The sequence below is a fragment of the Lemur catta genome, chromosome 10, assembly GCF_020740605.2.
Source record: "Lemur catta isolate mLemCat1 chromosome 10, mLemCat1.pri, whole genome shotgun sequence".
Classification (NCBI taxonomy): Eukaryota; Metazoa; Chordata; class Mammalia; order Primates; family Lemuridae; genus Lemur; species Lemur catta.
In genome coordinates, this window is record NC_059137.1 from 30,964,486 (window position 1) to 30,977,983 (window position 13,498).

The following is a 13,498-nucleotide window of genomic DNA, read 5'->3' on the forward strand; positions in this document are numbered from 1 at the left end:
AGCCAGTGGATTTGGGATGGCCCAGTGAGACACCAGCCACAGCAGCCTAAGCCAGTGCCTGTGTCCCCCCTCCCCCAACTCCAGCCAGTGCAGCTCAGGGAGAGCCTTCTTGCACTTGGGGAAAGGAAAAGGAAGAACTCAGACAACTTTGTTTTGCAACTTGGGTATCCACTCAGCCACAGTAAAATAAAGTACCAAGCAGACTCATAAAGCCCCTAAGTCTAAGCCTTAGTTCCTTGATGGTATTTCTGGCCCCACTCAAGGCCAGAAGGAAACATGCTACCCTGAAGGGAAGGACCCAGTCCTGGTAGGATTCACCACCTGCTGACTAAAGAGCCCTTGGACTTTGAACAAACATCAGAGGTAGCCTGGTAATAGTCACCATGGGCTTCAGGTGAGACTGGGCTGGCTTCAGGTGTGACCTGGTGCTGGTGGCCACGAGGAGGTGTCCACATCACTCCTCCCCTAACTCCAGCAGCCCAGCACAGAGAGTGAGGAAAGAGAGTGAGAGACTTAGCTTGATAATCCAAGGAATTCTCCTGTAAATTACTCAAGTCCACAAAAGTGGTACCACCAGGAATCTGCAAGACTCACAGTATTACTGGGTTTGGGGCACCCCCAGTGCTGATATGGCTGCAGTGACAAAAGACTTAGATCACAACACTCAATTCCCTTTGAATACCTGGAAAGCCTTCTCAAGAAGGATGGGTACAAACAAGCCCACACTGCAAAGATTAAAATAAATACCTAACTCTTCAGTGCCCAGATATTGAAGAACATCCACAAGCATCAAGAATATGCAGAAAAACATTCTCACCAAGCAAACTAAATAAGGTCCCAGTGACCAATACTGGAGCAATGGAGATATATGCTCTTTCAGACAAAGAACTCAAAATAGCTGTCCTGAAGAAGCTCAATGAACTTCAAGACAACATAGAAAAGAAACTCAGAAGATTATCAAAGAAACTTAAGAGATTGCTATAATAAAAAAAAAATCAAGTAGAAATTCTGGAGCTTAAGAATTCAATTGACAAACTGAGAAATGCAATTCTTTCTTCTTCTTTAGCAACTAGGTGAGAAAAGAAGCTTTATGATTATAGAAGTCAGCTTTCCTGTCTTTTAAACCATGCTCCGAATCCTTGGTCAATTCACTTCACCTTGCTAAATGCCATTTGCCTCTTTCACAGGATTTTTGGGGAATACAATGAGTTAGTGAATATGAAATCCCTCTGACTTCTACATGCTTGTAAAATCACAAAGACTGTTACTGTCTGATTAGGATTTAGGGCAGTCATTTCATTCTTCCATCTTCCACTACATTATTCTTCTGCACATGGCCACTTAATACAATCTAGGAAAATACATTTCATATGGGTTACATTTCTACATAGCACACACTAGGATCAAACTTATAAAATTCATTGTATTACTCTGAAAACAAAATATACAAAAGGTCTCAAAACCAGTGATAGCATAATTCTCTTTAACAGTGTGTGTGCATGTGTGACGTGTGTGCATATGTAAGTGTATGTGCATGTGTGCTTTGTGGTATATGTGTAAATGTGTGTTTGTGTGAGTATGTGTACACTGAGGTGACCTGGAAATCCAGAGATGAATTTAGAATTCCTATTGCCTTATAAAGAGTTTTTGGTTTTATGGGTTGTTTTGTTTTGGCCTGGCTATTATCCATGGCAAATACAGACATTAAAACAGAAATTTTTAGGACCAAAGATTATAGATTCAAGCTCTAGGGATGTGAAACTATCACATGTAAATGACCTGATAAAGTAGGCTATTCACTGGAATCTGACTGCAATACTTTAAGTAAGAAAATTGAGAATAAGTCCATCTTTGGTTCCTTCCAAAAGTCAAGGGAGAAATTATTAGAAAACCCATATATAAAGCAGTCTTTTCTTCCCCTGCAAAAAAAAATAATAATAGTAGTTTTAATGTATATGTATATATAATGGTTTATATATGTGTGTATATATATATATCAATAAATGATAGTTTCTGAGGTAATATTCAGATATATATATTGAATTTACACTGAATTTGAGATAATATTTAGTAAATATACTGGGAAACACACAAGACTTGAGTCAGCAGCTCAAAGTTATAGTCATAGTTTCACTAACTCCAAGCCCGTTTCTGATGACCAGCTCAGCAAATGCTGCTTCTCCTCATAAGTAGTGCCACTTCACCCCACTCTGCCCTTTACTTCCTCAAGTCCCTGAGGCCTACCTGGCTATCCTCTCCCATGGCCAATCCTCCCAACTCAGTACCCGATCTATGACTGTATCTCTCTGCCTCTGAATTCTTACAGCTGTGCCCCTCCCCACTCCCAGCCTGTTCCATTTAGGTGGAGATCAAGCTCCCAGCCCGGCCATTTCCCATTGATCATCCAGGCCGTATCTCAGACTTCACACTAAGGAGCCAAGAGAACACTTCTAAGTTATTTAACCTCTCTAAGGATAATAGACTAAATGATATCTAGTGACCTTTCTTGCTCTAACATTCCATGATTCTATGGCATGAATACTACCAATAATAAATATAATAATTATTACACCTGACATTTGTATAGTTGGCCAGTTTTCATTGCATCTTTACTGACATTATCTCCTTTCACTCATGCAACAGGTAGATAAACCAGGTGTTATCATCTCCATTCTGCAGATCCAGATTGGAGATTACGTGATTTATTTTTCCAGAACACTGAGACTCAGACCCACATCTTCTGACTCCAACTTTTAAGTTTTTTTTAATAATCCACAGGATAACAAAAATGTAGCAAAACTTTATGGCTGTTTATTCAGAGTGGAAATGAGATTTGTGCAATTATGATAATTCCAAAATTTCAAAATATAAGTAATGTGACTGTTTCAGACTAGATTCAAATCCTTTGGAGTATAATAAAGCATTTCAGCTCTTGTGAAGCAAACCACATCTCTTACCCAGAAGATAAATTAGTAAGGTTTCAAAGACCCTTACCATACCCAAGGAGACTACAATTGAGCACATACCCTACTAGCTTGTCCAAACACAGAACATCATGGGCCTCGTCTTTTGTGTAACTGCACAAACTGTCAACATTGTCTAATCATGTACTAGTTTTCTATTGTTGCTATGGCAAATCACCATGAACTTAGTGGCTTAAAACAATATAAATTTATTCTCTTACAGTTCTGTAGGTCAGAAGTCAGACGTGAATCTCATTGGACTAAAGTCAGGGGGTTAGCAGGGCTGATTCATTCTGGAGTCTCTAGTAGAGAATAATTTCCTTGCCTTTTCTAGCTTTTGGAGACCACCACACGTTCTCTGGCTCCTGGCACTCTCCCTTCGTCTTCAAAAGTAGCAATGGAGCAAGTCTCTGCCTCTGCTCTGTCCTCATGTCCCTTCCCCTGATCACAGAAGGGAAAGGTTCTCTGCTTTTAAGGGCCCTTGTGATTAGATTACAGCCTCCCAGATAATCCTGAGCAATCTCATTTCAAGGTCCTTAGTTTAAATTACATTTGCCAAGTCCCTTTTGTCATGAAAGGTGTCATATACACAGGTTACAGCAATTACGAAGTTGACATCTTTGGAGGACCATTATTCTACCTAACACAACGATTATTTTTCATTAATTTTATTAAAATGATAATAGCTGAAATGTATCAACATGCCTCCCACATACCAAACACTAATGTAGAAACTACATACATCACCACAAATTTTTATAATAATGCCACAAGGTCATTACCACTATCCCCATTTTATAGACAGTGGAAGTGAGGCTCAGGGGCTAAGTTACTCTACAAGCTAGTCAGAGGCACAGCAGCCTTCTAAATCACTGCAAAACAACCACACACAGCAGAAAGAGCCACTTCTCAATGAAATCATTTATTACCAGGCATAAAGCTGCCATATAGCTAAGCTCAGCTGGAAGCCTCACAAATATCTTTGCATGGGGGAAACCCTGCCTATCCAGGGCCCCAGCTTGCAGCCTGAGATGCTTCTGCTGTGGCATGCTCCCTCCACAGCACAAGTGAATTCGAGAGATTAAGATGGCAAAAGCTTCCTGTGAGAAAAACTCTTCTAAAACCTCTGTAGACTCGAGATTTTGGGTAACACATGGCAAATGTGACAGGTTTCCTGGGCATCTGCTAGGACTTGGCATTGTCCCACTCCACAGTCAATTTCAAAATTGTCATTTTTGTCCCACTGAGGCTTTAAATAGCACCTCCCAACAACTGGGCCAGATTTTGCAGCTTTTGCTTTCTATTAAGAGCATGTGAGGGCTCACACACTATTGAAAATAAATGTCACAGAGTAAATGCTTGTATACATTTGGTTTGTTTAAATTACTTGGAGGACATTGAGAATGATGACATATCATTCAAAATGAAATCTTCCAAAATAATACCATATCCCAAGCACAGAAAGCATTAATATCATCTTCTCTCTGCAACATGCTGGGATAGAAATGCACATGTCACATTAATGCCAGGGCCAAATGTGAGAAAATAAAAGAAAATAAAATTTCCAAACACTAACATTTATTGAGCACTTTCTGTTTGCCAGGAACTTTGAAGAACTAGTCTCATTTAATTCATACAATAGCTATAAGTAACTCAATTTTACTGGTGAAGACACTGAATCTTAGAGAGGCTATGTAACAGGCCCAAGGTCATCCTTCGGGAAAGCAGTGAGGCCTGGGTTATCTGGCCATGGAAACAATCCATTGCACCATATATCCAACCAAAGGTACCAGGTTCAAGGGTGCAAGGCAGGAGTCAGCCCTGACTCATCTGAAAGCAGTGTGACTTGGAGAAAAATGTTTATTTGCTTATAGGCTGTGTGAGAGACAAGTAGCTACCTCTGATTTAGTTCCAGCTATCACAATTTCAATGTCAGGAGTGGTGATAGCAACACCTTGTAATTACACAACACCCTTCTTGGAGAAGCTCAGAGTTCTTTATGGACACATTCACATTTGTCTCCCCAACAGCTCTGAAATAGAGCAGACAGCACAATTACCTTCCTTTTACAGATGGAGATGCTAATGCATTTACCCAAGGTCATCCAGAGACAGAAGACAGAAGACAGAAGCCCTCAAAATCCTGCCCAGACTGTTATCCACTGGTTTGGGAAAACAAAGTCAAAACCCTGGGCCCAGAGACTCATGAGTGAAACATCCATCTAGTCGGCCTTGCTATATGTTCTGTCAAAATCCCTGTCGATATGGCCCACATCTCCAGAAATATGTGACAGGGAGGGCTTCTGTATCCTTACCCCTCCAGATATTCACTCCTGGTAGAGAGAGATTCTTTGTTTTGATAAACAGAACGTTTATGTTATTGAAAAACAGTCAGTCTTAGCCAGAGAAAGGTTTATTTGTCATATTGATGGTCTAACATGAAGAACCTCAAAGCTGGGGCCAGGAAGATCCTCAACACCATTCTGAGAAAGGAACCTGGAATTAGAATCTCTGGCCTTGACTGCAAAGAGCAGCAACTGAAGAAAGTAGGACCCATTAGAAGACTGAGAGAGAGAAAAGGAAAAGGGAGAGAGACCTTGCAGAGAAGGGACCTGCAGGTGGAATGTCCAAAGTGCACTCTATATGGGCCATCCCCCAGGTAAGCCACACAGATGATAAAGTGCTGTTTAGCACAAGCTTTGTACACACTTAGTGTTTGTAGTTGACTGCTGCTATAACTGCATTCTTTATGAGGATTGTATTTTTATGCTCTTTCAGATACTGGGGGGCTTAACAGTAAGTTTGCACAGGGTTCAGAATGTGTCTCCTAAAGCACAACACTACACAGTATAAAAGCTGATAGAACTTCATCGGTCTTGAACAAAAAATGTAAGTTTTTTCCAATTACCAGACTTACAAAAAGATTCTACTGCACTTACATACAAGTCTTCATAATTAAAAACCCTGCTCCAGGCACAAGATTTAGCACTGGAGATGGACCACGTCAGCTTCCTCATAGCCTTGATGTTAGGCCAGCCATTGAGCTATTCTCACCTCCTCGGGAACAGTTAAGTGAAGCTGACTTCTCCCTGAGGCAGAGAAGTTACCATTATCAAAATTTTGAAAGCTAATACCTGATTGTGGAAATGCTACAGTCTTAAATGTGAATTTAATGAAAATGCTTTGTCATTTCATTTGGGTTATTGCTCCTAGATTGGATGAACAAGATCAAGGGCTTTTAGATTAATAAAATGGGTATTGCCTACCCCACCCTTTCCCAATTTCTAATGAATAAAATCCAAAGGCAAATAGAAAAAGAAGTGGGTGAAAGAGCAACCTGAATTAGACAGAACCAGAAGAGCAGCTTCAAGACAATTCTGCTTCACAGACAGTAGATGAAAATAAAATGAAGGAAGGATAGAACACAATCTGGCTGAAAGAAGTGATCAGAACCCAAGGAAAAACTCACAAGCAGCCTCCCCAGCCCAGCCCAGAGTTTCAGGTGTTGGAAGAAAGAGTTGGCCATGCAGTAGTCAGACAAAGTCCCAGTCTCCTATAATCTCAATTATAACTATAAATACATGTATCATTAATAAAAGATTAGAAAATCAAATCTGTCAGGGTATTAAAAGAACAATACACCATGACAAAGTAGGATTCATCCCAGGAATAAATGCAATTAGGCTCAATATTAAGAAATCTATAATTCATCACATTAATGGTTCAAAGGAGAAAAACCATCTTATTGCCTCAATAGACGTTTTTAAAAAGCAATTGATAAAATTTTAAGTATATGACCTAAAAATAGAAGAGTATCCTTTAACTTGATAGAGAACATCTATAATCAAATTAACTGACAACACAATAATTAAATATAAAACACTATGAACATGTTTATTAATATAAAGAATGAGACAAAAATGTCCACCATCACAACAAGTACTTTGACATCCTTCTGGTAGTTCTAGACAATTAAATGAGACCAACAGAAGTAAAAAAAGAAGCAGAACAACAACAAGAAGAGAATGCATAAATATTCAGAAACAGAAGGAAATTTTATCCTTACTTGCATAAAATAAAATAAAAATATCTATCTGGGAAAAACATTTAAGACAATCAGCTGAAATAAATATTGAAACTAACAGGAGGACTTTAGGCAAGAATCCGCCCATGCATACCACTCTCAAGGAGAGGATCAAAAGTTGCAAGTAGATGCCCACCTATGGACAAAACTTCTTGGAGAAAGCATTGGGAATCATCAGAGAAGTGACAGGACACACTCAGAGAGAAGGAGAGCGTGGCAAGGTGATCCACTTGGCAAGACTGAAAGATACCTGAGGAGGCATCGACATGTGGGGCAGGACAGGAGAGAACCCCAAGGCTCCACACTCCCCCTGCAGGCACTGCAAACTGACCTGCGAGGGAGCTACCACCATCACTGCAAAACTCTGGACTGATGAGAAAACTAATTAGAGTCTGTGTAGTGATATTGCACTGGAGAGTGGCACAGCAGGGGCTCAGTGGCTTCCATTCCCAGGTTGCTGCAACTGAAGCCAGGGGAGGGAGCAGGGAGTTGGGGTATGTCATATACCCCAACCAAAAGGGAAATTGTCAAAATGTCAGAAATGGTATTCCTAATATGGCTGGCAAATAAGATGAATAGGATTGGAAGGAAAGATGAAAGTCAATACAAAGAAGCCAAAAAAAATGTTTCAAGACATTAATGAAAAAAATGAAAAAGGCACTAAAGAGATAGATAACATAAGAAAGAATATCACAGAACTTAAAGAATTAAGAGTCATTTAGGGAATTTCAAAATATAGCAGATAGCTCAACAACAGGCTAGATAAGCAGAAGAAAGAATCCCAAAGCTTGAAGACAAGGCTTTCAAACTAACACAGTCAAAGATGTGAAAAAAGAATAAAGAAGAATAAACAATCACTCAGAGAAATATGAGACTGTGTAAAGTGAGCCAATTGTAGGTATCCCTGAGGGAGATGAAGCAGCAGCAAAAAGCATGGAAAACCTATTTGAGGGAAATATTGAGGAAAACTTCACTGGTTTCACCAGAGATTCAGATAACCAGATAGAAGATGGTCATCAAACATGAGGAAGATTCATAGGAAACAGGACATCTCCAAGACACCTATTCATCAAGATGGCCGAAGTCAAAATGAAGGAGAATATTCTACAAGATGAAAGATGAAAGCCACAACTAAACTACAAAGGAAAATCCATCAGGCTAACAGCAGACTTCTCTGTGGAGACTTTACAAGCCAGAAGGGATAGGGGCCCCATTTTTATTCTTCTTAAACAGAAAAACTGCCAGCCAAGAATTTTATAGCCTGAAAAAATAAGTATCATAAATGACGGAGAAATAAAGACTTTTCCAGAGAAGCAAACACTAAGGGAATTTGTCACTACTAGACCTGCCCTAAAGGAATATGCTTAATAGTGCATTATACATGGAAGAGCACAATAGACATCCACCCACATAAAAACACTGGAAAGTTAAATCTCACAGCTCTTATTAAAAAAACACTTGCATTATCCTTAGGCAATAAAATAAAATAAAAAATAACAATAACACAAGGGGAAAACAAAACAATAAGATATCATCCAACATGATATCAAAATAACAAAGTATCATCCAACAGAACAGTATGCCACATATCAATGCTAACACTGAATGTGAATGGTCTGAATGCCTCACTTAAAAGACAGAGATTGGCTGAATGGATAAACAAACACAACCCAAGTATATGCCACCTCTAAGAAACACATCTAACTTGTAAGAACTTGCATAAACTCAAGGTAAAGGGATGGAGAAAAAATTCCACCCAAATGGAAACCAAAATTGAGCAAGTGTAGCCATTCTCATACCAGATAAAATTTTAATTCAATGATAGTAAAAAAAAAAAAAAGAGAGAGAGACAAAGATCGTCATTAGATAATGGTAAAGGGAAAAATCCAACAAGACATAACAATCCTAAATACACATGCACCTATGACAGGAGCTCCCAGATTCATAAAGCAAATTCTACCAGATCTAAGCAAATACATAAATAATAGCATCTTAATTGTCAGGGACTTCGACACCAAATGACAGAACTGGACAGATCATGGAAACAGAAAGTCAGTAAAGAAACACTAGATTTAAACTAGACTCTACAACAAATGGACCTAACAGTTACAGAACATTCTACCCAAAAAGTACAGAATATACATTCTTCTCATTAGCACATGGGACATTTTCCAAGATTGATCATATCTTAGGCCCAATACAAGTCTCAGCCAATTCAAAAAAATCAAAATCATACCATGTATCTTCTTAGATCACAGTGGAATAAAACTAGAAATCAATTCCAAGAGAAACACTCAAATCTACACAAAAGCATGGAAATTAAACAACCTGCTGCTGAACAATCCTTGGACCGATGAGGAAATTAAGACGGAAATCAAAAGATTTCTTGAACTCAACAACAAAGGGGACTCAAGCTTTCAAAATCTATGGACTATAGTAAAAAATAGTCCTAAAGGGAAAGTTCAAAGCCTTAAATGCCTACATCAAAAAGACAGAAAGATCACAAATTTACAACCTAATGTCATATATCAAGGAACTAGAAAAAGAGCAAACCAAATCCAAAGTCAGCAGAGGAAAAGAAATAAAAAAGCTCAGAGCAGAAATAAACAAAATGGATACCAAAAAAACAATAAAAAGGATCAATGAAATTAAAAGTTGGTTCTTTCAAAAGGTAAACAAAATCTATAGAGCATTAGCCAGATTAACCAGAAAGAAAAAAGACTCAAACTCAATCAGAAATGAAAAAGGAGATATTACAACTAATACCACAGAAATACAAAATAGCATCCATGAATATTACAAAAACCTATGCAAACTAGCAAACATAGATGAAATGGATAAATTCCAGAAAACATACAACCTTCCAAGCCTGAATCAGGAAGAAATAGGAATCCTGAACAGACCAATAGTGAGCAGAGAGATCGAAGCAGTAACAAAAAAATCTCCCAACAACAGCAACAAAAAAACCCAGTCCAGACAAATCCACAGCTGCATTCTACCAGACCTACAAAGAAGAACTGGTGCCTATCCCACAGAAATTATTCCATAGTAGCCAGAAGGTGGGAATACTTCCTAACTCTTTCTATGAAACCAGTACCATCTCAATACCAAAGCCATAAAAGGACACAAAAAAAACTACAAATCTATATCTCTTATGAACATAGATGCAAAAATCCTCAACAAAAATGCTAGCAAACCAAATTCAAAAGCACATCAAAAGATAATTTGCCATGATCAATTGAGTTTCATTCCAGGGATGCAAGGATGGTTCAACAGATGCAAATCAATAAATGTGATTCATAAACTGAAGCAATAACAAAGATCATATGACCACTTCAATACATGCAGAAAAAGCATTCCATAAAATCTAGCACCCTTTCATGACAAAAACCCTCAACAAACTAGGCATAGAAGGAACATATATCAAAATTATAAAAGCCATACATGACAAAGCCACAGCCAACTTCATACTGAATGGGGAAAAGTTGAAACATTCCCCCTAAGAACTAGAACAAGACATGAGTGCCCACTGTCACCACTTCTATTCAACACAGTACTGGAAGTCCAGCCAGAACAATGAGGCAAGAGAAAGAAAGAAAGGGCACTCAAGTCAGGAAAGAAGAGGTCAACCTATCCCTCTTTGCTGACAATATGATCTTGTATCTAGAAAACCCTAAAGACTCCACCAAAAGACTCCTCAAATTGATAAATAAATTCAGCAAAGTCTCAGGCTACAAAATCAATGTACAAAAATCAGTATTTCTACATACTAATAACAGTCAAACTGAGAGTCAAATCAAGAACACATTACCATTTACAATAGCAGCAAAGAAAATAAAATACCTAGGAATATACTTAACCAAGGATGTAAAAGATAGCTCTACAAGGAAAACTACAAAACACTGATGAAAGAAATCATAGGTGACACAAATGGGAAAAGCTCCCATGACCATGGACTGGTAGAATCAACATCGTTAAAATGTTCATACTGCCCAAAGTGATTAACAGATTCAATGAAGTACCCATCAAAATACCAATGTCATATTTAGACACTGAAATTATTGACAAATGAAATTATTATTTCATTATCTAGAAACAATAATTTTAAGCTTCATTTGGAACCTGAAAAGAATCTGGACAGCCAAAGCAATCTTAAGTAAAATGAACAAATCTAGAGGCCTCACATTACCTGACTTCAGGTCATTATATTACAAGGCTATAGTAACCAAAACAGCATGGCACTGGTATAAAAATAGACATACAGACCAATGAAACAGAATAGAGAACCCAGAAATAAAACCACTTACCTACAACCAACTGATCTTCAACAAAGCAGATGAAAACATACACTGGAGAAAGGAAGCCCTATTCAATAAATGCTGCTGGGAAAACTGGATAGCCACATGCAGAAGAATGAAACAGTACCCCTATCTCACCATATACAAAAATTAATGTAAGGTGAATAAAAGGCTTACGTGTAAGGCATGAAACCATAAAAATTCTAGAGGAAAATGTAGGAAAAACTCTTCTAAACATCAGCCTACATAAAGAATTTATGACTAAGACCCCAAATGCAAATACAGGAATAACAAGAATAAATAAGTAGGACTTAATTAAATTAAAAAGCTTCTGCACAGCAAAGGAAATAATCAACAGAACAAATAGAAAACCTACAGAATGGGAGAAAATATTTGCAAACTATACATCCAATAAAGGGCCAAAATCCAGTATATTCAAAGAACTCAAACACATAAGCATGAAAAAACAAACAACTCCATTAAAAAGTGGGCAAAAGACATGAAAAGAAGTTTTTCCAAAGAAGATAGACAAATGGCCAACAAACATGAAAAAATGCTCAACATCTCTAGTCATCAGGGAAATGCAAATTAAAACCACAATGAGATACCACCTTACCCCTACCAGAATGGCCATTATTAAAAAGACAAAAACAATAGATGCTGGCATGGATGCAGAGAGATAGGAATGCGTATACACTGTTGCTCGGACTGCAAATTAATGCCTCTATGGCAAACAGTATTGAGATTTTTCAAAGAACTGAAAGTAGACCTAGCATTTGATCTAGCAATCTTACTACTAGGTATCTACCCAAAGGAAAAGAAGTCATTTTATCAAAAAGACACCTGCACTTGAATGTTTACTGCAGCACAATTCACAGTTGCAAAGATGTGGAAACAACCTAAGTGCCCATTAATTCATTAATAGGTAAAGAAAATGTGGTGAGTGAGTGTGTGTGTGTGTGTGTGTGTGTGTGTGTGTGTGTGTGTGTGTGGTACTACTCAGCCATAAAAAGGAATGAAATAATGTCTTTTGCAGCAACTTGGATGGAATTGGAGACCATTATCCTAAGTGAAAAACCTCAGGAATAGAAAAACAAACACTACATGTACTAATTATTGGGAGCTAAACAATGGAAACAGGCAAAAGAGCTAAAGAGGAAACCAATAGAGTTCAGTAATATGGCTATTTAAAAAACAAATATATACACACTCACACACACACACACACACACACACACACACACTTAAAATGACAGATTTTCTGTATGCCAGTTATAACCATTTCTTCCCAGCCCTTGGGTCCATGTTGCAGAGATCTATTATGCCTAATGCTGAAGCCTACCAATGTTGGGAAAATCCAAAGAAAAATGAAGGTAAAAGAAATGGCAAGACACATGAACATTTCAAGAAACTTAAAGATAGCAAAAGTGCATCAGTTTTTTCTCTCATAACATCCCAAACTACACAGCAGGGTTGAGAAAAGGTGAGAAACATTTTAAGGTGAGCACGTTTGTGTGAACAAATCATTAGTTACACATAAAATCAAGCAACATTCCCTTCTCTTTTTTTCAGAGTATTCTAAAGTTTCATAACAGATTTAATCTTTACCATAGTGTCCCACATCCACACATCAACCTGCTCAGAGTAACACAACTATATCTAAACTTGAGGTTAGAGAAGCTATGCTTAAGTCATGTTGCAGACCCCCAGTTACGAACAGGTAACCTCACCACCAACCTTCATAATTCCTATGATAGGCTCTCCTCTATATAGCAATGCTTATTTTCCTCTCGTCCTAAACCTCTGGGTTTATTCCTTCACTTACTTTTCAAGCCCTGGTTCCTCATCAATGAATTTAATCCATGAACAAGGAAAACTTTGACTTATTACTTTTACTTGGAAATATAAATACTGCTACACACTGAGGGCCTGCTCTCTGCACCTATCCATTCATACAGTCATCTACATATGCCTATTCAGTGCCACCTATGGGCCAGGCACAGTGGCTGGTGGCATAATGGTGAATAAGTTACATAGAGTAAGGGACCTCATGTAGATTATGGTTTAGTGGGAGATTTGAACAAGTTGAGAGGCAATTACAATACAATCAGCAAATGTGTTCTGAGGGAAGGACCAGGTGCTAATACAGTAGAA